This window comes from Humulus lupulus, chromosome 3 (assembly GCF_963169125.1).
Source record: "Humulus lupulus chromosome 3, drHumLupu1.1, whole genome shotgun sequence".
NCBI lineage: Eukaryota > Viridiplantae > Streptophyta > Magnoliopsida > Rosales > Cannabaceae > Humulus > Humulus lupulus.
Genome location: NC_084795.1, coordinates 94,071,225 through 94,080,310, shown reverse-complemented (window position 1 = coordinate 94,080,310; position 9,086 = coordinate 94,071,225). Strand labels below are relative to the sequence as shown.

Here is a 9,086-nt window from a genome sequence, read left to right as displayed (position 1 = left end):
TCGGGTTTAATTGGGAATTTATAGTGCTGTTTGAGGATTAGCGGGAAATGTGGCAAATGACCGTTTTGCCCTTGAGGGCAATAAAGGGGAAGCACTTGGGTTAGGGGCATTATGGTCTTTTCCTAGCCTTGGATTTCCTTAGTTACCTAGAAGCTGTGGGAAGCTTTCAGATAACACACACAGAAACACTCTCATTCTCTCCCCCACATTTGCTATCTTTTCTCTCCCTTGCTTTGTGTAAAATCACTTAATTTTGGAGGAGCTTGCATTGAATTGAAGCTTGTGGCTAGGATTGGTTGAGGTTCAGTTTAGGGGTCACAATTCTCAGTTTAGGTAAGCTTTAACTCTTGCTTTGGTTAGGTTCTGATTTGATTTTTATAGTGCTCTTGAGTTTTGAACTTAAGGATTGGGATTTTAAGTTATGATGAGGTTTTAGCTTAGTTATTAATGGTTATATGTTAATTATACTGTGTTGTTAGGAGATTAAGACTTAATTATGAGTTTGGTTGAAGTTTGGGGACTAATTTTAGGGGTTTTGGTTGGGGGAAAAACACAGGAAAAACCAAGAATTTTTGGGTTCACGGGGTCGTGCCGTGATGCTGTTCTTGGAGCGCTGCGACCCACATGAACTTAGGGGCTAGGGGTGGTTCTCTGAACTGCCTTAGCGCCGCGATGCTGTGTGGTCTGTGCCACAACGTGTGTCTAGGGTAGCGAGGGGGGAGGCTCTTTTACTTGTAGAGGGTCGTGGTGCTTTTGAGGGGCGCCACAACTCAAATGGGAGGTTTTGACAAAAAGGGGTTTTTAAGCTCGGGAACTCAAACCTTAAGGCTTGGGAAGGATTTTACTACTTGGTTTAATAGAATTCGAGGTCCTAGAGGCTAGTAAGTACTTTCGAAGCTTTTAATTAATTTAGATCTTGATGATTACCGCTATTGCGTTATGACTAGGTTATACCGTTAGGGCTCAGAAGTGGGGATCGCCATACACTTTCTACTCGGGACTCGAGGTAAGAAAACTGCACCCTAGTTGTGGTTAGGGCTCGGACCCCTGTTAATGAATATGACTGTAATTATGAATGTGATTATTTGATTAGGCATGCTTGTATATGCTGTAGTGCAAACTATATGTCTGGGGACGACATTAAGCGTGCAGTTTTGGTCTTGGCTAACAATTTTCATACAAAGTGTAATGGTCTTGGCTATCTAGGGCATTACACTAGGTGTTTAAGAGGATTGATCATAGTTTTGTGTTTTTGATTCACTATCAAAGGAGGTAATGAAAATTGTTAGCCTTTTGCAAATTGACGATGAGTTGTTATTTTTGTTTCGGTTCAAAAGATGTCTAGAAATTGGTTTATTAAAATATGTGAGTATTATTAGTCCTTTTACCAAATTATGGATACTTGGGTATAATATGAATTTTGAGATCTAGAAATTTTATTTTTAAAATGATTAAATTATGTCACATTTTTTTAGTAGTTTATTTAATTTGTCTAATTAAAAGGGTATTTTACGAAATTAATTAATTTTTTTCCAAATTAATAATTCTATAAGAAATTATTAAGTGTTGTCACATTTTATTGATATTAAATAATAAATGAGATTTATATTATTTGGTACAATTATAGTTAAAGAACTAGATTAATAAAATAATTTTTGGTAATAAAATTTGTGGATGAAATTGTGTGATTTAAAGAATTAATGTACTGGTATTGTAGACGCTCAAAATTACATGCTTGTAAAAGACCCAAAGTACGCGCTCAGGTCCCATGAGTGCATACATACATGGATAAGCTGCGATGTCCTTGGGCCACCATCGTCTTGCGTATTGCATGCCCCGTACCTGCTCAGATGGCCGAGAGGCCTCGTGCGAAGAAGCATCTCGCGCGCACTGAGCCTGCCATACCTAGCGCCTCGCGCCTCGGTCTCGTGAGGGTACCTCGGCCTTGCGCGCCTAGTGTGCCTTGCGTGCCAACGCCCCGCGCATGCTAATAGGCCTCGCGTGCCAGCGCCTCGCGTGCGCTAGTAGGCCTCGTGTGCCAGCGCCTTGCGCGCGCTAGTGGGCCTCGCGTGCCAGCGCCTCGCACAGCTAGTGGGCCTCGCGTGCTAGCGCCTTGCGCGCGCTAGTGGGCCTCGCATGCCAGCACCTCGCACGCGCTAGTGAGCCTCGTGTGCCAGTGCCTCGCGCGCGCTAGTGGGCTTTGCGTGCCAGTGCCTTGTGCGCGCTAGTGGGCTTCGTGTGCCAACGCCTTGCGCGCGCTAGTGGGCCTCGCGTGCCAGCGCCTTGTGCGCCCGAGGCATCCCAGGTGTCTCGCACCCTGCACCTCAAGTGGATGTCTCCTATGAAGACCTATCAAGACCCCAACATTTAGAAGTAAAAGCCTAAGTGTAATTCAAAAGGATCGTACTAGCACAATATTGTACGGGGTACGACCTTTAAGACCCCGTATGTCTGATACGGATACTCATGCCAGACAAGTAGTGGGAGTTCTAGAAGAGGGGACATGGCCTGTATGCCTCTGATCAGATGTCAGAGTCGACACCACCACCACCTACGCCACTACGCCTGGTGCAACTCCTCTGATATTCGTATGAATTGAGTAGTGGAAACATCTTCATGGTATCTTGCCATGTACTGAAGCCAACACCAGTACTCCTGAGACCACTCTCCTTATAGTGTACTTGTGTACTACCTGGTCCCCTGGACCACCATATATCAAGGGCCATTAGAGCCCAATATAAAAGGAACCCCACTTCCACATGAGGGGGGGTTGGAAAAAACACTGTAACACTACACCATAAAATATACAAGTTCTTTTCACCATTTTCTTTCTGCAACTATTCTTTGAGTTTCTGATTAGATATTTGAAGTTTTTCATTGATAAGCTCTATATTTTGATTTTTCTAACTTAACTTTGTAGAAGATTTCTCACCGTCAACAGTTTGGCGCCGTCTATGGGAAGGATATATTGCAAGTCAATGTTCTTCCGTCTATTCCGATAAGAAAAAGATGCCGCGACGTTCGAAACGGTTGAGAGAGTCGCGCGAGGTGGAGGTCCATCTTGACGGAGATAAACTAAAAGCCTCTATGAGGGATCCCCCTCCACCTGCAAATGTGGAGGCCCCAAGGGAGGCTGAGGTTCACGAAGATGAAAGGGAGGCCACGTCCCTGGCGGTCCCACCTGGGGAGGATCGTCCAAGGTTGGAAGCTTCCCAAACGAGGGGTGCTGGTGAAGCCCTACCTCCAAGGCCGCTGCAAGTGCCAAACTCTGGTCAGCATGACCCAGGCCCATCGACGCGCCGGGCTGACAAGCACCCTCGGGTCCACTCCATGAGCTCGAGTTCTAAGTCTCAATTCTACGAAGACAAGATACGAGAATTTCACCGCAAGAATCAGAGGCTAGAAACCACCCTGGAAAACATGCAAGAGGTGCTAAATGGCTTGTTGTAAGGGAGATCAAACGTGACATTTCCTAAGCAGAAAGAGAGAGGCCAGGAGGGGGTAGAAACCACCGTCTTAGTAGATGACGGAAGGACCCAACTCTCCACTAGTAAAACCCCTTGGACGAAGCCGCACGAACGTCCTGGACCACCGAAGCAGCCCCAGTGGCCAGAGCCGAAGACCAACGCTGCCCCTCGTAACAATGTCGAGGTCACCTCAAGGAGAACACGCTCAGATTTATGAGAAGAACTCAAAAAAAAGAGGACGGCTAAAAGGACCACACCCCCTATGGCGCCCCAGGAAGGCAAAGGAAAGGGGGATCCTAATCCATCCACGCTGAGAGACTCCTTGAATAAGAGGAGGCAAGACCTGGACACAGAAATAAGGAGCCTACGAAGCAAAATCATCACCGCCTCCGGAGGTCAAGCCTTTGAGGATGAGTTCGACCATGAGTCACCCTTCAGCAAGGAGATCTAAGCCATCCGGCTCTCGGCCAACTTCAAGGAGCCCCATATGACCCCCTATGAAGGAAGCACAGATCCGAAATACCATATGGATGCATTTAATGACTTGATGAAGCTGAGGGGAATTAGTAGCGGGGCCAGATGTCATTGCTTTGCTGTCACATTGAAAGGACCTGCGTACAAATGGTTCAAAAGACTTAGACTGGGGTCCATCAGATCTTGGCAACAGTTTTCTGATGAATTCCTCCAGTAGCACCACACCGTGCGAGACTACACGATGCCAGGCACCAACCTCGCCAATGTGAAGCAAGGAGAAAACGAGAGTCTGAAGAACTACATTCACAGGTTCAATATGGAGGCAACTAAAGTAGGGAGCTTGACCCGTAGAGAGCTGAAAATGGCCATCACAGCTGTAGTGCGCCTGGGAAGCAAGTTATGGGATAACATGCTCAACAGGGAGGTCACAGACTTGGATGATTTCTATGAGCGAGCGCAAAAATATATTCACGTGGAGGACGGTCACGAAAGCCTCAAAGCCGGAAAAGGCCAGTCGCCACCAAAACCTTCAATCTGAGAAAGCCAAAGTGGTGCAAAGAAGAAGAGGGTCTATGAGGGGACGAGAGATGATCGACCACGGAAGCATCAATGCTCTGATGAGCGCAGACAAGGCCCCTACACCTTTTATACTGACCTCACTCATGCGAGAGAACATATTTTTGTTACGAACAAAAACCAGGTCCCCTTCAGAAGGCCCCCGCCAATGAAAAAAGACCGGTCTAAAAGAGACCCCAACAAATATTGCCAGTATCACAAAGATATCGGCCACACCACCGCAGAATGCAACCATTTGAAGGTGGAAATCGAGGAGCTCATTCACAGGGGACATTTGGGAAGATATGTGCGGAAGGAGAGCCAAAGGCTAGAAGAAGGAGCATCCCCACCGCGGGCGCGAGAGGTGGCCCCAGAAGTACAGGGAGAGGTTAGGACCATCTTTGGAGGACCAGGATTCGGGGGCGAATCAAGGAAGGGGCGAGATAGATATCCCAGGGAGGCCAGACGAAGTTCACCATCGTGCGTCTTAAGTCTGGAGGAACGCCCCCCGAAGAGTTTTAAGGGTGAAAATGACTCAATAACCTTCATCGAAGAAGACGCCCGGGGTGTACACTTCCCCCATTGATTGGTGGTGAATAATGCATATTTATTAATCTCAAATGTTAAATTATATTAATTTTTAATTAATATTTTCATGAAATTAATGAAAAATATTTTTACAACTGAAAATATTTAGTTTGAATTTAATTTGGTTTATTTTGCAGGAATTATGTGCATTTTGATACAAATAAAAAGAAAGATTCAATTGTGAAAGAAAGAAATGAAAAAAATTTGGCATTCTTGCAAGGGAAGAACCCAATTTAAGAAGAAATAACATCAGGCCCAGCCCAAGTCTCTACCATGCAGATCATATCGTGATTGAAGCTATTCAATATATATGAAATTCCAAGCTGCTCATCAACTCCTATTCCTACGCATGACTTGGTCTCTTCCCTTGTGATCGACATGTGGCAAGGTTGACCAACATTGTGCTTTGATTTGGAAAAGTAATATTCTTCCAGCTAACTTTCTAAATCAAATCCCATTTTTTAGTTTTTAGAATCAAATCCCATTGTTTTATTTTAGTTTAAAAACTATAGTTATTTGTATTTACTTTCACACAATTTTCGCTTCAAATTTATTTTCTCTTTATTGTGTTATGTTACAATTGTGTCTCTATCCGCTATTTAAAGAGGATCTTTTGTACACATTGGGGTGTGTAATTTTTCATTAGCAAAAACTATAGTAAATTTTAGTCTCATTTTGTATATTTTTTCTCATATTTTCTCTTTAGAATATTGTGAGAATGACTAGCATTCTTGGCTAGTTTCCTAGGTAAGGTAAATGATGATCCTATATGTGAAGTAAAATTTATTTATGTTATGATTCACCAAGTGCCTAAAGTTCATACATTTGAGTAATATAATTTCTTCTATTTTTCTCCATCTCTATATCAATATATTTAACTATTTAGTATTATATAGAAATAGTCATGCCTTTTCTATGTGAATATAACAGTACAAATATATCGGTATTATAATTTTATGGTTAATCTTTTATTGCATTATTGCCAATGAGGTATATTGTCATTCTTAGATTTTTCATAAGATTATTTTCTATGATCTTAAGGTGAGAGTTTTATTACTCAAATACATTTTATTAATATATGTTCTTCAAGTTTTATCTTCCAATTAAATTGTTGGGAAGCGAACAATTTAACTGCGTTTTATGTGTGAATCAAAACTCAAATAAAAGAGCCAAACATATAGGTGATTCTTGAAACCTTATCACTTTTGTTATTGAATTTTTCAACCAATTTTATTTTCAACATTTTCTCAAAAACCACCAACGATTTCTTTACTGTTTGTGCTTTAGTTCTACTAATCACCTTTTGATTAAGATATCTCTCTGTGGACACGACCGCCCATACTACACTACAACAACCGCTTTGTGAAGACAAGTTTGGGCGTAATCAAATTTTGGCGCCGTTGCCGGGGAGATAGATATCAAAAGCTTAGTAGAATACACGACCAAGAGGTAAGTTATTTTAGTTTTATTATTTGCTTTCTTTGTCTGTGTATATAATATTGGTGCTACCACATTATTTTATTATTAGTATTATCGTTTATATGTTTGAATCATTTACCAAAAAAAAAAATATATATAAAAAATATTGTTAGCTAGTAATTTTGTTTATTTTGAATCTTTATTCTGTTAATGCTTTTTACTTATATATATTATTATATTACTGATTTTTTTTCCTTTCCAATTTTAGCTCATTGTTATTAGTGTTGCATATAGGGCTAATTTGTTTTTCCCTTCTTACCGTATTGGTTTCATTATATAAAAAAAAAATTAGTCATTAATTTTCTTTATATGCTATTTTTATTTTTAGTATTGAATTCTTTTTAATTGATTGCTTCCAAATTATCATTTATTGTTAATATTATAACTATTTGTCATTTAATTATTTTGTTTCTAATTTTACATTTTAGCTTTAAATTTGCAGATTTCAATTTTTAGATAATAACTTAGGTCTCATAATTTGTGTAACATTAGGTTTTAGATTAGCTTTAATTTAGGTTCTTCCTCTTTAACTCTTGTATTTTTAAAAAAAATAAAAAATTGTAAAATCCAAAAAAAAATCATAAAATTTAGCATAAAACTTTTAGTATTGGGAACAATAGTGTAATGCTACAAGTGGTAAAGACTGGGAGTATTCTGTCTAGAAAGATTGGCTTTTAAGGTTTGTGATAGAGTACCCTCTACACTTTCCTGGGAACCTTGGTTCTGTTTAGGAAAGTGTGGGACGAAGCGGTACCTTGGCAACCTTCCCAATCGGCCTGGGAATATTTCTTGTGTATGCCCTTGTATTATTACATTTTTGAACTTGTTACTATTTAAAAAAAAAAACAAGCTTGCTCTTTCAAAATAAGTAAATTATTTTACTTATTGGTCATTTGGTTGAAAATGTTTGAATTGTGATTTTTCATACTCATCTAGTAACCTCGGGGAGTTCTGGTGAGGCATGTGAGATCATTTCAAATTATCCAAATTTACCAAGGAACAAGTAAAAAAAAAAGGTCTCGTTTTTGAAAGTGGATGAATCGTCATAGAGATGAACTAGGGAGATTTGTTAGGAGACCCGACACCCCTAGTGACAATTCTTCTGATACATCCAACATTTCCTCTCCCACCTCAACACTTGCTCATAATCCTTTAGCAATGGCTCATCATGAGGAAATTCAACTGAGAAGTCTGAATGACTATCTCCATCCTACTCGTACTCCTACCCCTTCTTGTATCATCTTTCCACCTAATATGCCCAACTTTGAATTTAAACCTGGCATGATTCAACTCTTGCCAAATTTCCATGGTTTAGAAAATGAAAATCCTTATGTGCATATTAGGGAATTTGAGGAGGTGGTAGCCACTTTCTATAACCAAGCTAATATCGCGGATACTGTGCGATTGAAGTTTTTTCCTTTCTCTTTGAAGGATAAGGCTCAAAGCTAGTTATACTCTCTGAGACCAAGGTCTATTGGAACATGGGATGAAATGACATCGTCATTCTTCCACAAATACTTCCCTAACCACAAGACCAATGGCTTAAAAAGAAAGATTTCTACTTTTTCCCAAAAAGACAATGAAACTCTCTATCAAGGCTGGGAAAGGTTTAAGGAACTGTTAACTCTTTGTCCCCACCATGGCTATGAAAAATGGCACCTAGTTAGTTATTTCTATGAAGGCCTCACTATTCGTGAACGCCAGTTTGTAGAAATGATGTGCAATGGTGATTTCCTTCAAAAAGATCCTGAAGAAGCCTTGGAATATCTCAATGAGCTTGCAAAAAAATCTCATACCTGGACTGGTCCAAGTGCTACTGAAAGCACTAACTGAAATCGACCAGCAGGAATTTACCTATTGAGGGAGGAGGACAGCCTCAAAGCCCAAGTTGTGTCCTTAACAAAGAAACTTAAGGCATTTAAGACAAAAGGTGGGCAAGGACTTCATATGATTGCCCGAGCAGAAACACATGAGCCATGTTTTGTGTGTGGAGGAACGGATCATTTAGCTAAGGACTGCTTAGCTTTTAGTGAAATGAGGGGGGTTTATGAAGAGCAATGTAATGCCTTAGGGGCCTATAATAAGCCATTCTCTCATACGTACAACCCTGGTTGGAGAAACCACCCAAATTTCAGCTGGAGAGATCCCAACCAAGCACAATCTTCTGGAGGGCAATGGAGAAATGAGCACCAGTCTCAACCATCAAAAGCTCAACCTACTCCTCAATACAATGCTCCTCCTCAAAGGAGTTCTCTTGAGAACACCCTTCATTCATTCATGGAGGAGCAAGCCAAAATAAATCGTCAAATGATTGAAGAAATCAAGGAAATGAAAAGTCAATTTTCAAAACTCACTGGATCCTTGGTTAATTCTGAAAGAGGCAAACTTCCTTCTCAGCCTCAATTCAATACACAAGGGCAACATATGGCTCAAAACTCCAACTCTAACGATAAAACGTTAAGGAGGCTAATGCCATCACAACTAGAAGTGGTAAAGCTTTGGAAGATCCATCAATACCAAATA

The 9,086-nt window shown here is 40.7% G+C and overlaps 1 non-coding gene across 1 annotated transcript; it reads right to left on the bottom strand.

Annotated features, from left to right (window-relative positions):
• Window positions 1–8,101: 8,101 nt before the first annotated feature.
• LOC133827776 (small nucleolar RNA R71) lies at window positions 8,102–8,209 on the bottom strand. The gene has a single exon (XR_009890427.1). It is a non-coding gene; the product is annotated as a small nucleolar RNA R71 (small nucleolar RNA).
• Window positions 8,210–9,086: the final 877 nt, after the last annotated feature.